Source organism: Octodon degus, unplaced genomic scaffold (genome assembly GCF_000260255.1).
Source record: "Octodon degus isolate 3935 unplaced genomic scaffold, OctDeg1.0 scaffold00339, whole genome shotgun sequence".
In the NCBI taxonomy this organism is placed as follows: Eukaryota; Metazoa; Chordata; class Mammalia; order Rodentia; family Octodontidae; genus Octodon; species Octodon degus.
This window is the reverse complement of record NW_004524915.1, coordinates 874,392-896,302: the sequence shown is the minus strand read 5'-3', so window position 1 is coordinate 896,302 and position 21,911 is coordinate 874,392. Positions and strand designations below refer to the sequence as shown.

The following is a 21,911-nucleotide window of genomic DNA, read 5'->3' as shown; positions in this document are numbered from 1 at the left end:
AGACAGACAGAGGCCGTGACTGACCTTAGCCTAACAAGAGGGCCATGCCATAATCAAGAATTCTCTTTGCTGTTTGTCTTATTCCTTCTCAACTGAGAGAACACACTATGTGTTTCCAATTATAGGTAACAAAGCTAGTTACTGGTAATAAAAGTCAAAATAATGACTGCCTCTCAATGTTTAGTTGTAATGTGGAAAATGCACAGGAGGTCTGTATGGCATGCAGGAAAGGTTTACCTCTTAGTTTGAGTGGCAATTACATTATATCTACATATGTAGAAAATGGCCTATATATTAAGATTAATGCAAATTAATTTTTAATATACATGTGTCATACTAAAAAAATAAAGATAACTTTGAGTGTTCTTATTTTTTGGTATTCTCTGTAAATTTTCAAATCACTGTGTCAGATTCCACTTAAACCTGTTAGAATTTCACCAAGAAGTTGCCATCTGCATGATGTGAATCTTCCAATTCATTATTAGGAACTCTAATTCTCTACATATGTCGAAGTTTTATATCTGTTTTTGCAGAGTTTTTCCCCAGTTAATTAGTTACATGGCATTTTCATGTTATTAAAATGGGGTTTTTACAAATTATTTGGTTTATTGCCTCTTTATAAAAAGCATGACTGAATTAAAATATAAGCATATCTAACTAATGTGATAAGCTCTGACATTAGTAATAGATCTCAGAAGTCTTTTAGATGTTGTTTTGTAATCTTATTTGTGATTGACAGATTTTGAGTTTCAACCCTTATATCTTTCCTTTCTTTTTGTTGCCAAACTCGGTAGCCAAGATTTCTAGAAAGTGCTGAATAAAAGTAATGAGTACTGGGAGCAGCAAGACAGAGTTATCTTGGATCTGAGTCACCTCTTTGAAGAGAACTACCCTGAAATACCTATTGACTGAAAGCACACTTTCCACATGCAAGGAACAGACTTTTATGTGTCAAGCTGCTGAAAAATTTTATGTTGGTTCCTATAGCACATCCTGTCCTAACACAATCAGACTAAAACAATCCCTTCTGTTCCTAGTTTTCTAAATGACATTATTACCCATCAGTATTGAGTCCCATTCAGTGTTTTCTGGCATCTGGTGAAAAAGGATTATATTTTTTCTTATTTAATCCATGAATATGGCAAATTGCATTTACTGTTTGCAATGTTAAAACAATTTTCCATTCCTAAAACAAATCCACACTGGTTGTAATGTATCATTCTTTCTATTTGCTTCTGGGATAGGGATGTTAATGTTTTATTCAGAATTTTCATGTTGATGTCCATGACTGAGTTTGGGTTACTTTCTCAGTTTCTTTCATGTGTTTGTTTGTTTAATTTATTTTTTTGGTTGATGTTGTTTTCATTTTTTGAGACAGGATCTCACTATACAGTTCAGGCTGGCCTTGAACTCACTATGTAGACTAGGCTGGCCTTGAAATTAGAGTGGTCCTCCTGCCTCAGGCTCTTGAGCGCTAGGATTACAGATGTGAGCCACCATGCCCTGCTCCACAGCAACTTCAGTGAAAGGCTTTTGTGTAAGCAGCAAGGCATATGGCTTAATATCTGTATTGAGGCAGATGGAGGTTGATAAGGTCACCTATGGAGAACAAAGGGAAGTGGGCCTTTGAAAAAAAAAAAAAAAAAAAAGGATTGAAAGTAGGCCAGGGACCTTAGGTGGAAAGATGTTAATAAGCATCACTGGTCAAAGTTCTCTGGCCATCTTGCACCTCAGTGGGCCAAGTCCTTGAAGCATCCCATGTACATTTTTGGATGCCTTTGGATGTCTGGGGACCTGAAAGATTTCTTGCCCTATCTTAGCCTTTTTATGACATCCTGTGTTTGCTGAGGTCAGCCTCAGTGCTGAGGTGAGTCTCCACTAAGAATAATGCCTCTACTGGCAAACAGGTGGGGTGCTAGGAGTGTCATGTCCAATTTGAGCCTTACATTTAGTGGGATTTATTGTGACGGTTTATAAAGGGACTTGGGGAAGTATATCTTTTTAATTATTTGTAAAAGTTTTGTATAAGGTTGAAATGATTTCTTCTGTCCATATTTGGTAGAATTTTCCAGTGTGGTATTGGGAGAAGGGCAGAACAGGTTGTAACTGTCATTTTTCTTGTCATTGAGACAAAATACCCAAGACCTGATACCCAAAAGTCAGGCTTCAGACATTCAACAATTTGCTGTCCCACAAAGGGCACCCCCCCCAAAAGATAGCCTATTCAGCAAGTGGTGATGGGTAAAGTGAATGTCTATTTGTATAAGAATGACACTGGACCCTTATCTCTCACCATGTACCAAATTAAAATAAAAATGGATTAAAGATCTAAACATTAAAACAGAAATGTTAAACTTTCTGGGAGATAAAATAAGTAAAATACTTGAAGACACAGATACAGGAAAAAATTTTCTAAACAGAACCTCAGTTGTGCAAGAAATAGCAGTAAGAATCAACAAATGGGATTATAGCCATCTAAAATGCTTCTGTACAGCAAAAGAATCAACAAGTAAAAGTGAAGAGAAAACTTACAGGGTGGGAAAAAGTTTTTTCCAGCTGGTTCTCAGAGGTCTAATAGTGAGAATATACAAAAAAAAAAAAAAACTTTAAAAAATTAAATCACCTAAAATTAAAGACCCAGTCAAGAAATGGGTGAGAGAAATGAGTAGATACTTCACAGAGAAAAAAATACCAATGATTAATAAATATATGAAAATACTTTCAATCTCTCTGGCCATTAGTAAAATGCAACCTGAAACAACTGGAGAGAATGGCAATCCTTAAGAAACAGAACAATAACAAATGCTGGCATGGCTGGGGTGAAAAGGAACTCTCCTGTATTGTTAGTGGGAATGCAAACTAGTACAAGCATTGTGGAAATCTCTATGGCGAGTTCTTAAAGAATTAAAATTAGAAATTTCATGTGACCCAGTTATCCCTCTGCTAGGTTTCTTGCTCAAAGAACTTAAGTCATCATACTACAGCAATACATGCGCACCAGTGTACAAAGCAGCACAATTTATAAGAGCTAAAAATCTAGAAGTAGCCAGTGTACTCATCCTGATGATTGCATAGACAAAATGTAGTGTTTCTATATTGTGGAATTCTATGTTGTATAAAGAATGACAAATTTGAGGCATTTGTAGGAAAGTGGGTGTAAATGGAAGATATAATATTGAGTGAAATAAATGAGACACACAAGCTTAAACATGTGTCAGAGTATCAAACAAAGAAAATGATAAATGATAGATGGAAAGAGACAAGGGGACAGATCTCATCCAGTAAGGAAGTGGTCCAAGGCAATAGGACAAGAGGTGAGGACGAGGGAAGGGGAACTGAGATGTGCATGTCCAGGATCCTAGTAATTGCAGTCAATATAAACACCATGTGCTGTAACATGAGCTAAGACAAGTAATATCAATAAGTATGTATAAGATAATAGGGGAATCAGAGAAAGAAGAGAGTCAAGGAAGGGGAAGATAAAGGGGTTTAGGGCAAAAAAAAACCAAAAGATGTAATATGCACATGTAAACACTCCCCGAGATCATTGTAAACTGTGTGAATTGCTAACATGTACTAATAAAATAAAGTTTAAAAAGAAAGGAGAACTTTATTTGGGCTCATGTTAGCCTGCAGTTGGAGGGCTCCCAGGCAGGAGGGCATGGTGGAAGGGTGGAGGAGAGCTTCTCATGGCACAGCCAGCAGAAGGCAGAGACAAGGGAGGAGTTAGGATGGAGATAAACCCACCCAGTCCTCATCCCCAGGGACCCGTCTTCTCTAACCAGTCTCTGCCTCCTAACAGCAAGTCCCTATAGTTCACTTTCCAAAATTTCCACATATGAATACATGAAGCTCTTGGAAGGGGGAACATCTAGAGGTAAACCCAAACAGGTTGCCAGATATCTTTAGTGTCTGTCTATAATTTTCCCTCTGTATGGATTTATAGTTGCTGAAAAATTGTTTTGATACAAAATGAGGTATTTTGCAGCTTCTAACTCTGAGGAAGCTAGAGGTATAGGAGAATTGTTCTTATAAAATTCTCCAACTGATGCTTGTGATTCCTTATCCACCCATCTGCCAGTTATCTTGTGAACCTCTGTAACATGTAAGACACAGAACCTGGTGTCAGAGTTCGATGGTAACATCAGGGCCCTTGTTTGCAGGAGCCTACTCTGTCAGTGGAGAAGCAGATAATAATGAACTAACCACCAAATAAATGGGAAATTGCCATTGTGGTTTCAAATAGCATTGCAGTACTCTGAAGGACTTCATGGAGATGAGAATATTGATGGCACAGGGACCTGAGTTCCTTGATAGTGGAGCGACATCAGAGAACCGTTCTTAGAGACCGGTGAGGATGGCATAGGGCACAAGAGTAGGAGATTCCATATGGAGGGAATGTATGAGGAAAGGCCTTGTGGCTAGCAGAGATTTGGTACACTAGAGATCCCAAAGATCAATGTGACTGAGAGAGGGATTCATCTTTCAAACAGGTAAAAGGCAAAATGTGTGTTGCTTTGATCCTTGGCTTTCCAGTGATAGAAAACCACTCATTTACTCATGTGAAGCAAAGGACTGGTAAAGTCAGATTTGTCATTGGGTGGATCCTCTCAGCCACATAAAAAGGTCTTGAGTCTGTTTAAAGGGACCCAAGGTAAATAAGACCATTTGCATACTTGGGACCAAACACTTGCTTCTCCATGTGGGAAGATCTCAGCAGTCCAGGACACACGAAGTTTAGACAGGGGACAAGGCCTTTGGATGCTATTTTTAGGCAAGAAGCTTTTTCCTTTACTAATAAATCTTAAGGGGAATTTTTAGAAGAAAGTATATTTCTGGGATAATGAAAAACTGAAGATCAAAGAGCAAAGCATATTCTTGTTTCTATACCTCTCAACAAGAGGGAGTTCTGCCCACTACCCCCACAGAAGATGAGTTCTGACTGTATATGTGGAAAAAATTTGAGAAACAACAAGCATTAAAAGAGAGAGTTGGAAAACTGCCTTGAAGTTCCCTTTCATCTATGAAAGTTTCTAACTATATCTTCAGTAGAATTCAAGAAAAATTCTTCTTGCGTATGTAATTTCCCCCTAGTTTTCCATGAGCTTATGAAAGGATGAATACCAATTTAGGCACATATGATTAACTAGAAGAGCTGCACTGAGCTCAGGTAATGAATCCAGTCCTAGGTTAGAATTTAGACTGGAACATAATGACAGGTTTTTCTTTTCTTTTTTTTTTTTTTTTTTTTTTTTTTTTTTAGGTACCAGAGATTGAACTCAGGACCCTGCACTTGCCAGGCAAGCACTTATTCTACTGAGCTATCTCCCTGGCTCCTGGAACATAATGAGATATCTCCAAAAGCTTAACTTTTTCTTTTATAAAAATAAATAACTACAGGGGCCGGGGAGATGGCTCAGTGGAATAAGCACTTCCCTGGCAAAAGCAAGGACCTGAGTTCAATCCCCGATTCCACCAAAAAAATAAAAATAAAATAAAAATAAATAAATAAATAACTACAGCTAGCAAATTGATTACTAATTTCTGTCTGATTGTAGAAGAGTTTATTCTCTCTCAGGGGAAGGGTAGAACATAAACCCAAGTGAATCCAGGGCAGGGTCATGAGGGTATGGGGTTTTCTCATTACAATGCTTTTGGCCACTCAAGGACAGTCTTGGGGCTGTTGGCCTCAGAAGCTGACTCTTGCTTTGCTATTTCATGGTGTGTGTGATGCTGTGGTAAGGAGCCATACTTCTGAAACCAGAAGTTTCTCATTCATTGTGCGGTGAGACTTTCCAAACATTTAGAACCTCTTTTCACAAACCATAATTAAATTTCACCATTCTCTTATGAAATACTTGGCTTTTGCATGTGGGCTGGTCTCACCAGTGAGGCTGGTTCCTGCACTGCTCAGAAAACCAGAAGCCTGGACAGTATAGCATTTGAGGTCAAGGAGTATAGAAGCCTAGAGTAAAAAGACAGTGGTACCTGAATTGTTTTAGGTGGCCATATAATTTTCTTTCTTTTTTGATTGTCATGGGAATGTAAGTTGATCAGAAAGTCTAAAGAAGTTAAAGTGAGAGAACTGTGGTGAACTGCAGAACTGGAGTAGCCTGCAACAACCCATGTGTTAAAGGCCTGCTCTCCACCTTGGTGCTGTTGGGAGATGCTGGAAACCTTAAGAAGTGAGCATGGGGGAGATCTTTAGGTGAGGTGTGTGACCTTGAAAGGAGCTGTGTGGCCGCCACCCCTTCTGCTTCCTCTTGCTTCCTGGCCATGCCGTGAGTGGGATTGCTCTGCTGTGTGTTCCTTGTCCTGATCTGCTTCCATACCAGGGCCGTCGAACTGGGACTGAGCCCTCTAACACTGTGACCCGAAAGCTTTTTTCTGATGTTTAAAAAAATTTTTTTAAAGGGAGTACAAATTAGAATTAAAACAGAAAAAATTACAAATAATACAGAATTTCATTTAACAGTAATATGAATTGCACAGTATTTATTATAATACATCGCATTTCTGCTGGCCTATGGAAAGGAGCAGTTAATGCTTAATTTGTTTCATCTCCTTTTTTAATGGTTTGTACTTTTTCTCTTCTTAATTTCTTATACATTTGTTTCTTTTTATCTTCCTCCAATTTTACATGCATCTATCTGGTAATATGAATAACTGGTTGGATGACAAAATCTTTCTTTTGATAACTTGAATATTTCTCCTATCTGTTGTAACAATAGAAAGCTGACTAGCATAGAGAGTTAATGAAGAAGGGCCACATGGAGAACATTGCTCTTGACTTGGACCTTAAGGAGTGGGTAGGATTTAGTCTAGCAAAGAGAACTTTGAGGAGGAAGAGGAAAGTCAGGGCATTAGGAACAGAGGGGCTGTCCATATGGGGACATAGGTTCTGTGACAGAAGAGGAACACTGGCTTTGGAAGATGAGTTAGGGGCAGACAGTGATTTCTGCCTTTTTCACCATCTCAGTTAATCCTCACACTTAGTCTATGTGATATAAGTTAATATTTTAGCATCAAACAAGGCAGAAAATCTAGAACATTGAACGAAAATGAAGGTGGGGTCGGATAGAACACTTTAGCACAGCAGTTCTTGATGGGGAGGTGGGGGCTGTTGGCAGTAGCTGGAGATGTTTTGGGTTGTTACAGTGGAGGTGGTTATTACTAGCATTTGTTAGACAGAAACCAGGTGTTTTTCTAGATCTCTGACTCCAGGATATAGGACAATACTCCCACTTCCAAAACAAAGAAATATTTGATCAGTAGTCCTGAGTTCAAGAAAACCCAGTGGTGGTTGTAATTGGAGGGACAAAGAAACCTCTTTTGATCCCTCTTTCCCTTGGATAACTAAAGCATTATGAGCCATGAGGTATTTCTAAGCATCAGGAGATGGGAATGTGCCTCCTCACCAAGTGACTCTGGACATTTCCAAGCCAGACTCTGTTAGCTGCCCTTGGGCACAACTCTCACTCCTGTTGGCCAATATCTGCCACTTTGGGGCTGTTCTTTTCAACAGAGTCAAGAACACACAGTGGAAATGCCTTGAAATTATTCCATAAGAAATAGAAAGCCTGTCAGATAAGTTTATATTTCTCCTGTCCACATGCGCTCCACTTGGCATCCTCTCTGTGCTAGGCAGTATGAAACGTCACTTCGATTTCAAGTGTGTTGCGAAAATTAGAGAAAATAAATAAAACTAACCAGAGAAAATATCACAGATCTCTGGTGTCTTTCACAGCCATTGGGTAGGCAGCTTCTAATGGAACGGCACAGGGTAGACTGAAATCACAAGCCCGGTCTAGCAAGGATGTAACAGATATGTGCATGCTCCCTGGGCCCTAAGTGGCATGTGGTATGCCACCCTGCAGCCAGGACTGCACCTTTTTTTTCCCACAGGGCTTTTCACTCTTTCTTTAGTGTTTAGAATTCTGAGTTAATCAAAGGGATCATTGGAAGCAGCATGTAGTAGGCAGATCCTCTGCCTTGAGCCCTCCCCATCCCTGAGCTGTTACCTTGGACACGTCACTTTACATTTCAGGGGCTGCACTGCTTACTAACCCACCTGAGAAGGACCTGCTCTCACTTGTCAGGGACCAGGTCATTTCAAAGATGTTCTAACTCTGGGACTTAGAAACAGACCAACAACTAGCTTTACCTCTATTAGACTCTTAGGGCTTTTCCTTTGGTTTTCATAAAAAACAAATTCAATTAAAATCAGATATGACTTGCTGTCTTTGAATTATGGAAAACAGAGAAGCATGAGGGAAGATTCTTATACTGTTGCTCTCTTTTCTGCAGGTTGTAGAAGCATCTCTCTCCTTTCCACGTGCTCAGTAACCCCAGGCCTAGTGACAAAGGTAGCAATGGTGGATGCTGGTGACTCAGCATACTCAAAGCATGTTCTTTTTATAATGGGGGAAAGTCAGGTCAGTGTGTGCTGGCAAAACATTTAGAAATCCCTGAGGTGGAATAGAATACTCTGGTTCAGGGCGAGTCCTGGGGAGATGTCACTGCAGGGACACTAATGCAATAAGAACCCAAGCATTTCCTCCTGTTGGCAGCTTCCAGGCAGGTGGAAGAAACAGCGTGGGGAGTGAGTGTCCTCTGGAATTGAATATTTTCTGAGATGCAACAGTTTTTGCTACAAATGTGGACAGATGCATTAAGGAGACAGTCAGTAAAAACTATGCATGCTTAGTTGGAGCCAGAATTTTGTTTCTAATCTTGGCTATGGGTTAAATGAGGAGTTTTTTAAATGTCCAGACCCCAAGCAACACAGCAGAGCATCTACAGGAGAGTGTGTGTGGTGGCTGCACAGGGAGATTTGTGATTTAAGGACCCCCATGATCCCGGTGTTCAGTTGAGACTGAAAGTAGTTCTTGAGAAATGTAGATCCGACTTGTACACTAATGGAACTGCAAACTGTTATTTAATATTCTTACTTTCTTCCTTTTATTTTTTCTAGGTAATTTTAATAAACCTGTGTCCAATAATGGCACTGGTCAAAAAAGACTCAGAAGTTTTCATAAAACATAAGTTGCCTTTTAGGACTTTGCCAAAGGGTTCTTGTGTTTTGAGAAAAGTTGGAAAAGAAATGTTCTAGCTTTCTGCCTCTGAGAATATAAGATTCAGTTATTTAGACATCATTCAATGAAGCTGATAGTAATCTGACGTTAAGCTGGCACTATGACAGGCATCTATGTTTATACAGCGATTTTAATATCTTCATGGTTATGATAAAAGTACCTTCTGTTCGGACTGTTCTAGTTGTGTGGATTTGCTCTCTCCACGTGACCAGTTCAATTCCCTCAAATCATGTTACCGGTTTTCTTCTATTTTTCAAAATTAATTTAATAGAAGCACACAAATGTTGCATCTCTCTGTTGCCCCATAATATACACAGTGTGCCGTGTGTATGTTACACCACGCCCACACACGAGCCTGCTGTATGTCTCTGTGCGCACTTAGTCATAGATCCGTATGGAATTGATTCTTGGATGTCCACAGATCCTTATTAACACTTCTTTCTACTGGCAAACAAATTTGGGCATATTTTCATCAAATGTGATCTGCAGTGTTTGGGGAAGTCTTTGTTATAAGTCAACTTGAGAAACTGGGAAGAACAAAAGTGCCGTCAGTTGAAAGCAGCCTAGGCCAAGCCTTCATGTCTTGGGGGCGGGGGGGCTTTTTCCGTTTATTAAATTAATCTCCAAACTCCTGCTGCCCTGCCAGACTTCGCTTTTGTTGGAGAGAAAACTGAATCCAGCTGGGGCTGTCGCCTAGAGGGAGATTTAGGATTGCCTCCCACATAGCACTGCCACATCTGGTGGCCCCAGAAACACTTCTCTCTGAGTGCCCACTGGCCCCAGGTGTGTAGTTAGTGTTCTCACTTTCTCTTTCCAACTTCACTATCCCTTTCTCATCTTATGCCAGAGCCAGAGCCCTGGTAGCTAAGTCCTGACATGTACTCAGACTTCTGCTTCTCCCTAACACCAGTTCACATGAAGACCTTTCTAAGAAGAAACCAGCAGGCTAGGTTTCTTTTATGTTCTAGTGAGCTGGCCTTTAGCTCACTATCAGGATTTCTTTGGGTCCTGAGCATAGAAATACTTCTGAGACTGGTGTCAAATTAAGAGAAGAGAGAATAGTGAGGATTCAAAGACCTCTTTCAGGTTAGGCTAAAGCCGGCCTACAGACTTAATAGCATCCTCACTTCAAAAGGCAACAGGCAGAACTCAAAGGAAGACACAGTCTGAGTGAAACATGCATGACTTCCTAACAAGTGCATGCACTACATCTCCTTTAGACTTTTTGGAGTGATCATTATTTCAGCAAAAAAGTAGAGACCTTGAGGAGGCACCATGGTGGGAGTGCAGGGGGAGACCAGGAACAGCAGCACGAAGGACTGGTGACCTGATCCCCCTGGCAGCAGGGGAGACAGCGAAAGGGATTTCAGTCCCACACTTAATGGAAAACAAAATGAGGCAGAAAGAGGCAGAGTTTAATTTTAACTTGTACCTTGGTTCTCTACAGCTTTACTCCTTGTTCTCACCTTAGTCTTAAATGTCCACCTTTTATTGTAGGTATCTTCCCATTTAATAGTGATATTTTTAATGTAGCTGTTCACAAAGATTTGTTTACTGATGCTGATCTTGTTCAGAATGTGAAGTGAATAGGAAGCCCCGGTAGTGGGGGAAAGCCACCTTAACATGGCCATCTGAGTGGAACAGCCACTTGGAAAGCACTGGCTTTCTTTTTTTTAATTTGTAAAATTAAAAGTACATTCATCATATGACTGAGCATTTCCACTCCTGAGTACTTACGGAAGTAAAGTGAAAACATGCTTTCACAAAAGCCTCAGTGCAAACGTTTATAGTGGTTTTACTTATTAATCTCCAAAACCAGGGAAGAAGCCAGATGTCTTCCATTAGGGGGTGGTTAAGCCTGTGATACATGCATACCATGAAATAATACTTAGCAATAAGAAGAAACTGATATCCACATGTGAGCATGAGTGGGTTGCAAAAATATTAAATTAAATACAAAATGAAAAAAGTAAAATATTACTATCTACTGCATAATTCTGTTTGTGACATTCTTGCTAAGAATAAGTGGGTCAGTGCCTACCCCAGGCTGTAGGAAAAGAAGTTACAGGGCATTAGGGGTGATGGAACTCTTCTGTCTTGACTGTGACGGGAGTTGCTGGCTGTGTACCTTTACCAAATCTTACAGAAGTCTGTGTGAGCTGAGAGGGCTCCTACCAACAACTATCTACTCCAGGCATCAAACCTGTGGCTGCCAAAGTGGGTTGGGTGCAGTCTTCCAGGGGTTTACTTCTGGACACTGTAATTTTGTACTTTATAATGATGGATATGCTAAAGATTGAAGACCCCTGAACCAAATGATAACTATGCAGTTAAGTATAGCAAGACCACCATGATCACTGGGTTTCCATCCTCTTTCTCCTCACTTCGAATCCTGCTGTTCTTTTTCTATATTGATCATATTGTGCTTGTCTATGTTAAATGCTAATTTATAGTATCATATCAAAGTCCTGGCTATAAGTTATAAAACAATGTTTATGAGATCATTTTCACAAAATTGTGTTATTACTGGGCACCAGTTTTAGGAATAACCTAGGAAAGGCACAGTCTCCGCCCTTGACTTTGTATTCTCTTTCACTTTTTGCTCCATAATCTATGCTTTTTGCAGCCTACTCCTTGGCATGTTTTGCATAAACTCTTTCATTCTGCAGGGAGATGTCAATGTCAACAGGATTGCTTCTGCCTCAGGGCTGTGAGGGAAAGTCTACTCTAGGCCTCTTTTCTACCTGGTGCAGGGTTGCTGGCCAGCTCTGGCTCTTCTTGGGGTGTGGAACCCATCACTTGGATCTCTGCTTTATCTTCATATGGCTCTTCTTCTCTGTGTGTCTGTGTCCTGCTGCCCCTTTGTGTGAGGATAGCAGCTCTACAGGATGGGATCCCACCCTAATTCCAGGGTGACCTCATCTTTATATCTGTAGTCATTCTGTTTTCTAAATAGTCATATCCTAAGGTACCAGAGCTTAGATTTTCAGCATATGAATTTTCAGGGGACACAGTTTATCATATAACAGATTATATTAAATACTTCTTTTTGTCTTTTATTTATTTATATATTTGGTACAGGGTCTTTCTGCGCAGCTCAAACTTGTACTTATCCTCCTGCCGCAGCCTTCCCCACCCTATATTAAATACTTCTCAAAGGAAAAAGTATCAGCAACCTAGAAGTGTAAACCAAAAAGTCTTTCTTCACCTTCAGTTGAACAAAGACATGCATGTCATGAGACCTTTGTAACATGGTTAGAACTAGGTTATGTTATGTATACCTGTAAGGGTATTTCTTGAAAGTGACACCAACACATAGGATTTTTTTAAGTATTTGGCACAGGGTCTCACGCAGCTCAGACTCATAATAATCCCTCTGTTTTGAGCCTCCCCAGCACTGGGATTACTGGCATGCACCTGGCTGACTCATTGTGCCTTATGGGGCCAGCACCACATGTCGTCCCAGGGATCAAATCATGGTGTTCCCTACTCTTGGCTAAGCAGGTGCTTTAGTCTGCTGAACTATCTCACTGGCCCTAACATACAGGCTTTGACTTAACTTTTCTTCAAAGATAGAGCACAGGAACTTAAAGATATGTTTTTGTGGATTCTATATATAGAACTGAGGTAAAATAATCTTTGAAAGAAAGTTCAGAAATTCTGCTAGTGGTTTTGACCCAATTTTAATGATTTGTTTAAATGATAGAGAAAAAAACCAAGGAAGAAAGGGAAGGTTAAGGGAAAAAAAATCATAATCAAAAAAGAAAGAGGAGGAAGAGGAGGAGGAGGAGGAGGAGGAGGAGGAAGAAATTGTGTAGAAATATGATAGTGCTGCTAAAGATGTTACTCAAATTAGTAAGTCATGATCAACAGTGGTAGAGCAGGTAGAAAGGCTATTATTTGTATAGATAATTGAAAGGCAGATGGCACGTTATAGCCTGAGTCTATAATTTATGAAAAAAACTAGGGCTACAAATGCAGATCTCATAAAGGATAATCCACCAATGAGTGTTAATGATGAAACATTTCATTCCAGTAAGGAGTGATTTCACAATTTTAAAGTGAAAACTGAGATTCATAGCATAAATAGGCATGGTGAAGCAGCCAGTGCTAATTTAAAAAAAAAAAAAAAAGCTGCTGAAAATTACATACACCATTTCAAAAGAATGACACAGAGAAATGGATTTTGCTTTCACCAATTTTTCAACTATTATGAAACTGGCCTTTCTGGAAAAAAATACCCAAGAAAACATACATTACTCAGGAAAAAAAGAAAATGCCTGGCTACAGACTTATGGAAGCTAACCTTATTGCTATATGCCAGTGGGAGTAGTGACCTCAACATAAAACCTTTCTTGGATATAAGGTCATGAAGAATAGATTAGGACTCATGGAGATCTAATGCAAAATCCTGACTAGCAAGAGTATTTTTCTTGAGTGGAACAAGGAAGCTTTATGTTCTATTAGGAAATATCTAGAGGATATGTAGATGTTATCACTCAAGGCTCTTCTCATCATGAACAATGCTTTTGCTCACCCAGAAGATTTGGAAGAATTGGCTGAGGAAATCCTGTAGCTCTCAGGTGAGTCCCTCCTAACTAATACAACTGCACTGCAGTCTATGGACCAGCAGTTTATAGCTGACTTTAAGAACTGTTCCTGAAGTACTTTTAGATGGTTTCAAATACAGACTTAACCCTTAAACAATTCTGGAGTGAATGTTACAAGATCCTTTCCTATAAGGGGTTAATAGAGAAATCTTGGGCCAGTGTCTCTCTAAGGACACTGAGATTTACCTGGAAGAAGGTGTGGCTAAAATTATACAGGAGAGAAATATTTGAAGACTGTGTAGAGGATCTGTGCTTTACCCTGTGGTTGATGACACTGACACTATGGCAGAGTCCAGAGGCTTGCAGACAGTGTAATGTTGAGGAGCTAACTGGTGGAGGAACACTTGGAGGAACTGTTTACAGAGGAATTAGAGCAACTTCTGGCTGAGCAACAGAGAATGGCAGCTGAGGAGCTTTTTCAAGAGAAGAAGAGTATCAATAATCAGTTCAACAAAGTTCTTTGGAAGTAAAGGAAATCCTAAGAAAACCAAATGGACAGAGATACAAACATTTGGTGAGAAGACCCACCCAGACAGAGAAAAATCCAATTATTGTATTCACTTGCTCATAGAAAAAACAGAAATGGATAACCTAGGGCCACTTTTTAGTTCTGAAAAGGCTCAGCCCTAGTGAGCCATAAGCAGGTCCTAGTGGGCTACAGACTCTCCCAAGGAGAGAAAGGACATCAGAAAGCCAGAGTCCTGATATTCTCATGGAAGGGGATGGTCCTTCCAAACAATAACCACCTTCCATTTTATCCTGTCTTCCTGAAAGCCCAAGTTGTCAACTGGAATGGTGAATACAGAATGCAATTGTTGCTTTTGGTAAACGAGGCACTTTATAATATTTGGTGAATAAACTAGGAAACTTAATATTGTTTTTTGGTAAGTTACATACATTACACAACCCTTTTTATTGTGAGTACATTAGTTAAAGGATGCCTTGAGAAGTACATAATGCATTATGGGAAAAATTTACATTTTTCCTCATAGAAAATAGTCTTGACTTACAACCAACTTGAGTGCAGTCAGCTGTCAAAAATGAATTGAGGTCATAAGCAGGGATCCACTGTAATAGGCTCACAAAATTGTGGGTGATGTAGGTCTGAAATCCAAACAGCAAGCTAGCAAGCTAATGATTTAGCTTGAATAGAAAAAGTATATAAACAGTTGATAAAAGGAGATGAGACAAATATTTATCTGCTACTTTCCATAGACCAGAAATGCAAAGTACAGTTGACCAAAACCATCCTGCTTACATACATAGATAAATCTCTTTCCCCCACTTTTTCCTGTCCTTCTCCTCAACTCAGTAACTCTTTCTTTTTGAGTAAGTTCAATCCCTTTTCCCGGTACCTATTGTACCCTTAAGAAGACAAAACGATGTTTGCACATGCAGGTCTCATTTATTTCACTTAAGAGTATGGTCTCTAGTTGCATCCATTTACCAACAAAAGGCTCAAATTTATACAGTTTTATAGCTGAATAATACTCCATTGTGTAAAAATACCACATCTTCTTTATCCATTCTTCAGGTGATGGTCATCTGAGCTGTTGCCAGGATTTAGCCATGACAAATCATGGTGCTATAAACATGGGTGCACATATATCACTGTGGTATGAGGTTTTCAGTTCTGGAAAAATACCCAGGAGGGGAATAGCTGGCTTGAATGGGACCTCCAATCCTAGCTTTTGAAGGAGTCTTCACACCGATTTCCGTAGTGCCAACCTATGTATTTTGATACATCTTGCAAAGCAGAATTCTGTGAACCATGCAATGTGAAACTATGGAGGCTGTTAAGAGTGTGAAGTATTATATAGTGATTTTCTTCCTTGCTGTTTTCATTTGGCAGTGTTGTCAGTCAATCTGTGACAGACTCTGCTGTGCCGTGTCATGTGGGTTTAATTAGGTTTCCAAAGTAATCCACATGACACTACTCTAGCATCTTTTTTTAAAAAAAAAATCTGTAATAACAGGAAATCTGGGATTTCTTTTATTTAGTCTCTGTATAACAACAATTGGTTCCAGCTTTACAGAGCAAGGAAAAAAACCTGTAAAATCTATGACAGCTATAATAATACTGCTTCAGATACACAAAACCCAGTTTTAAGCTGATTAGGGGATTGATTTGATGCTGCAAGACATTTAAAAACACACATACATTCATGCGCTGTCACAGACTTAATGGTTTTTTTTTCCATGCTCAGCAACTATGAAGATGCCAGTGAGTGCCACAGGGACCCCAAATAATAAGTTCTGTTCATTTTTATTTTCTTCCCTATATACTCTTTCTGCCAAAACCACCAAAGCAAAGACCTGTGTTGGTGTCGGGCTTAGGACATTCCAGCAAGTATGTAGGGTGTTAATGGGTTTTCCCAGTGACTAAAAACTAGTCTAGACTAGATTTCCCAAGAGTCTTGAGTTGCATTCAGTGTCTAGACAGCATTTGTAACCAACTTGTTGAAACCCAGATTTGTGAGCCTCATCACAGACTTTCAGGATTCAGGCCCTAGTATAGGGCCTGAGTATCGCATTTCTGACAGATTTCCATGTTGGGATCACAGGTGAAGAACACGCTCCTGTATGATCAGTGATAGGAATTATTAGGAAGTTGAATCAATCTCTATTATAAGCCCAACAGATTTCTGATTGTCCATGTCATCCATCTGTTAATTCACTTACTCATTGTACTATTGATTTGGATTAATATAGTTAGATACAAAAAAGATTATCAAAGACTTTATCATCTATTTGTTTAAAAGTGAAAAACAGAGGTTACATAATGCTGCAAAGTAATACCACATATGTAAATCATGTGCCAAATGTTTCAGTTTTCCTAATGTCTTAGCAAACCAACCTGTAGAAGGAAGTAATTTTAATGTTGACTTGCTCTACTGTTGGCCAAAAGGAAAGGAGCACATCACCCTTTGGGGGCCCAACTATTTTTATAAGTAGAAATGGGAAGGTGAATTTCTGGCTCAAGATCATATACTGCAACTCAGCAGTCAACATATTTTTCTGATGGAGCATGAAACTGAAGCAGCATGTCTCCCAGCTGAAGGACCAATTTTGTGGGATCTGGGCTTAAGGCACTGTTAGGAGACCATGCATAGGACAGAGGCTCTGTTTCCTGGATTTTCATCCTGGTTGGGGGGCAGCCTCAGGCCATCTAGCTGTCCTGAAGCCCCTGCGCTGGGATTGTGCTGCTTCCTGCACAGCAGCAGTTCTGCCCTTTGTCATTTCTAGAAACCACACAGAAATCATTCTTAGTATCACTATGATAAACTGCCTTAGGCCTGTAGGAGTCTTGGAATCCTAGCACATTCCCGAGAATGACTTTCCTTGAGGTCGCTGCCCTGGCCATGCTGTATAGGACAGTCCTTTTCTGGCTGTGATCAGGAGGACTTTGATAACTAGCCCTGCTCAGAGTTGTCTGGCACAGAAGTGAAATCCAAGCAAAAATATATGTACAATCATGTAGAAGCCAGAAGTGTTTCAGCCAGCAGAGGAAGGCAAACGTACTGTCCTCAAGTGGCTCTGGCAGCCCTGATCAGAAACTTAAAGCTGACTATTTAAGTCTTGCCCTTGAGACTTGCCTTCCAAAGTCCCTACTGCCACAGAGCATGTGCCTTTTGCTTCTCAGGGCAGCTGTTTCTTTTGGCCTCACTCAATACTTTGCCCCTCCTCTTTGGGCTCTCACTCCTTGGGGGATGCGCTGTTGCTTCTCCCTGTGAACTGTGCTCAGTTGCGGTGTCAGTAGCACACAGGTTACAGTGTAATTCTTCTCCAGGTGATGGGTGTGTGTGGAGGGAATTCCCCCTCCCCAGCAAGTCTGAGGTCCCAAAGGAAAGCATTACGCTTTGCCCCTGGCTGTTTCTGCCACTCCTGAGGCAGAGTAGGGCTTGGAGCCCCTGGCTTACAACATTCTGTCAGTAGTCATCTGGACTCTGTGCTTCATTTTTTGACTTATTGGCTGAGTAATTTCCATTAACTTTATTTTATTATCTTTAAAATGGGAGCCTTTTCTACCTTGAAGTAGTATTGCAAAATCTGAAGAAATAGCTAGATAGATGCAAGTGGTAATCAACTAATGGAAGGCCCTTTAGCATCTGAAATATAGTAGGTGCTTACAAAACAATACCTGTTTTTTTGTAATATACATATTAACTGCAAGCCAATTTTATTTAAATCAGGACCTTCCAACAAAAATATTCTGTCAGCCACTCCTGAGCTAAATTCTGGTGTATGAGATTAAATTATGGTACACATATGCCTAAGATGTTTGATATTCAGACAGATAGTGAGGTTAAGCTTAACAGCCTAAGTTCTATGGGAATAACAATAAGCTTGTCTTCTGGAGGGTTAACAACCTAAGTTTGCAGACAAAAATTAGAGAAAAAGGAGGGCCACAATGAAAGCCAACATTTTGGCCCTAGCCTTCCAAGGTCAATTAAGACTCAGGACATATGAGAACTTATACTGTAACGTCATGTAACTCGGCAGTGTCCCAAATTTTGTGATCAAGGAGATTATGGGGCCAAAGAGGAAAGTGATCGATGATGTGGAATGTGCCCAAGGAGAGTCACATGGAAAGAAAACATTCTCTCAGGCTTTCACAGAGAGCACATTGACCAAGCAATGGCCGTGACTCATCCACATGGCTGGCACTGACAAAGGTTCTACAATCTGAGGTACGGGATCTCCGGGAAAATCCTGAGGGGATTTGACTGACCTTATCAGATCCAAAGGCTACAACTCTTATTGCATAGGTCTTGCTTTATCTTAGTCTTAACCATCCAGCAAATAAGTATTAAAACAAAGTAGAAGAAGCAAAGCCATGGTGTTATGTTGAGCTGTAGGGGACTCAGGTCAACAATTTCTGACATTACCTGTGAAGCGGGAGACCCAATACTATTATAGACTACTGGACTCTTTTAGAATATTTTGCTAAGTTAACATACCTATAATATTCAAATGATGGAACTAAACAAAAAAGGGGATACAGATGAGTGTCCATTTTGTATCTGTGTATTCAAAATGGTTAGGATAGATATATAGTTACGTTCTCTTAATGAATAGAGGGATTTGTTCTAATAGTGTTTGTAAATAGGATATCATGTCTGCATCTTGTACAGCAAATAACCACTAGGAAGAGAGTATGCAATGTATTAATTATTGAAACTGTCCTACCAATTTGATTTGAAACTGTCTCATTGCTATATGTCTCCCAATAAAATTATGGGGAAAAATTATGGTACACATGCAAAAGCCATGAGACATTTCTGTTCTATAATAAATAAGGCAGTGACTATTACTCATTAGTAGCCTTTTTGAGGTGAGCTATTAAGTCTGCCCTTCCTTCTTTCTTCTTGATGCCAGCAAAGATCATTTTCTTTCCAGGGATGTACTTTTTAGGATTCTCCAAATATTCCACCAATGTTTCCTTTCCCTCGGTGATACCTTTGTTCTTTTTGGCATCTTTGTAGGAGAATCCAGCAGCCTGACCTGTCTTGCACCCTAAGAGACCCTGGTGATTTGGCCTGGTCTTGTGCTTACCTTCCTTGTCAACAGCATGGCACTGGGCACACTTATGTACAAAAATTTCTTTGCCTTTCTCAACATCACCTATTTTTAAATCTGTTGCAGCTTCCGCACCAGATGGTCACTGCTCTTCCCTTGTTACCACAAGGAAAGTTCCAGTTTAGAAGCCTGATGTCCAGCTCTCTAATATTTATATTTTTGACAGATGTATCATTTTAGAGTAAAATGCTAGTAGATTGGGTGTTTAGTGAAGCATTGAAGATCCCAGTAGGAGCTGGTACAGCCAAGTAGGGCTACAGGCAAACCAGCCTTTCTGGTCAGATTAATTCTGCTGCTTTCAAATTGGATCGCTGGAGGGCGAGCTGGGCCATTTGGGAGCTGCTCAGATTAGGAGGGTGGCTTGCAGAAGAAAAGGAAAAATGAAATAGGACTTGTTCGGAGACACCAAAGATAAGGCCTTCAGAAGACACATTCCCAGAGGATAGGATTGTGTGGTCCTGAGTAGGGGGCAGGGCTACATCCAATGGGCTCTGGTTTTTGTCTGCGCAGGTGAACTAATCAGGTGCTGCTTGCTTATTTGAGAACTCAGTCTTATTTTGGCCATCATCTAAGTTCTCATGGTTAAGAAAGGGAGAAGTCAGAAGGCTCACATTACTGGAGATCTTATTAAAAACCTGCAAAGTAAAAAAGCAAATAGATATCATTTCTACAGATAATTTAAGATGACACAGTTGGAGGTTGGAGGATGGGGAAGCACCAGCTATTCCCCAGCACAGTGACTGATCTTTTTGCCCCAGGGTTTAGCTGCCTGTGGTTCTTTCTGTGTGTCTTTACTACTTTTCTCATTGCTGAGACAAAACCCTCAGCTCCCAGTTCATAGTTGGCTGGCCTCAAGGCAAGGTGCCATGGCAGAGGGACATCACAGAGAACAAACAGCTCATGACAAGCAGAAGCCAGCCCGGCAAGTGACAAGCAGCAATAGCAGCTTCTTTCTGTCCATTTTTATTCTGTCTGGGCTACCCACCCTTACAGTACCCTTAGGTTACCCTTCAGGCGGACAGCATTCACACCTAGAACCATGCCAAGCCAGTCAAGAGACTAATTTAGTGATCACACACTCCAAATCTCAGCATCATATGATCCAGATCCAGCCACCTCCAAAGTGACCACACATATGACCGCATAGGATCCTGGGGTGACATGTAGATACAAGCCTTTGCTTTATGTGAATTCAGATTTTAAAAATAAAAATAGCTGCTATGAGAAGTTTTAGAAGTTTATGAAGAGCTACAAAGTTCAAAAACAAGCATAGATACTGTAAAATACCATTAAAAGGGATTGATGCCTTTGTGTATGAAAATTGAGTGTACTGGTAAGACCTCGTTGAGTGAGGTCTGCATATTACTGATAGTGATTTTTATGTTTTTGTCATTTTTGCCCCAGTGAAATAGAGCATTATTTTGTGATAGTGGGTAAGCAAAGGTAGCTGTGATTTGGAAGCAGGTTCAAAGTATTCTAAGCAGAAGCTTGACAACACGAGCTCTGGAAAATTACATGGAAGGGGCATGAGTAACCAGCAGAGACCTTGGTCATAGATAAAATCCTTCTGTTACCAGTGATCTACCTAGTGGCAGCATAGGATGGGGCTTAGGGTGAAGTCCGGGAGAAAACCTGACCTCATTCATTTATTCTACCTGCTTCTTTGTTTTCCTATAGCTGACTTAATTTATGTCCTCAAAGATGCACTCAAGCCAGAAATATTTAATGAAAAAAGATAATGCAAGGAAGAAAATGTATCTATTTTCTTTGTCAGTAAATTCTGAATATTAGAACAAGAAGAACCTTTAGAGAGTACCTAGTCTTCTTGCCTCTTACAGGTAGATAAGGAATAATTTGCAAAATCGTTTATGGTAATGATATGGTGGTCTTGTGACACTTATCTTTTAAAAATCTACGTAGTTTGCCTTAACTTCCCATTTCATCCTGGCTTTCATCTTTATTCTTAATATCTTTTGAAAATGTACAATTTTTTTGTTTGTTTTGGTAGCTAGACATTCCAGGGAGGTACATCATTTTGTTGTTGTTGTTGGGGCAGGAGAGAAAAGAAGGGGAAGGGGATTAAAAATGTCTCAGCATCAGTGGTGGGGTCTCTCTAGAGGGATTTAAGGACTTTATGAATATGTTCAGATAAGATGAGCAGCATCTGCAGATAGGGTCTTTGTCAGTCCATAGCAGAACAGATATGTTGCTTTCTGAGAATAGTCAAGTGCTCGCTTCTTTCCTACTTTCATATTAGTGTTGTTTTCCCTAAATGAATGCCTAAAGAGGCTGAATGAAGGAATGAACCATCATTTTCAGTAACCAATTATTTAACAACACACTACATTAATCAATGTAGGTCACTTTTTAATTTATTTTTGCTTCATTTTACAACATTTCTAAAGATAATCTTTCTCCATGTGACTCTCCTTAGACACACTCTACATCATTGATCACTTTCCTCTTTGGCCCCATAATCTCCTTGATCAGAAAATTTGTGACACTACTGAGTTACATGACGTTACTGTACAAGTTCTCATATGTCCTGAGTGTTAACTGACCTTGGAAGGTTAGGGACAAAATGATGGCTTTCCTTGCAATCCTTTTTCTCTAATTTTGGTCTGCA

The 21,911-nt window shown here is 39.9% G+C and overlaps 1 protein-coding gene and 1 pseudogene across 1 annotated transcript in view; one reads left to right on the top strand and one right to left on the bottom strand.

The window, feature by feature from the left end:
- The window catches only part of Ccbe1 (collagen and calcium binding EGF domains 1), a 316,756-nt gene that overhangs the window by 125,442 nt on the left and 169,403 nt on the right, over positions 1 to 21,911 (top strand). The window lies entirely within an intron of this gene.
- On the bottom strand, positions 19,017 to 19,367 carry LOC105741208 (annotated as a pseudogene).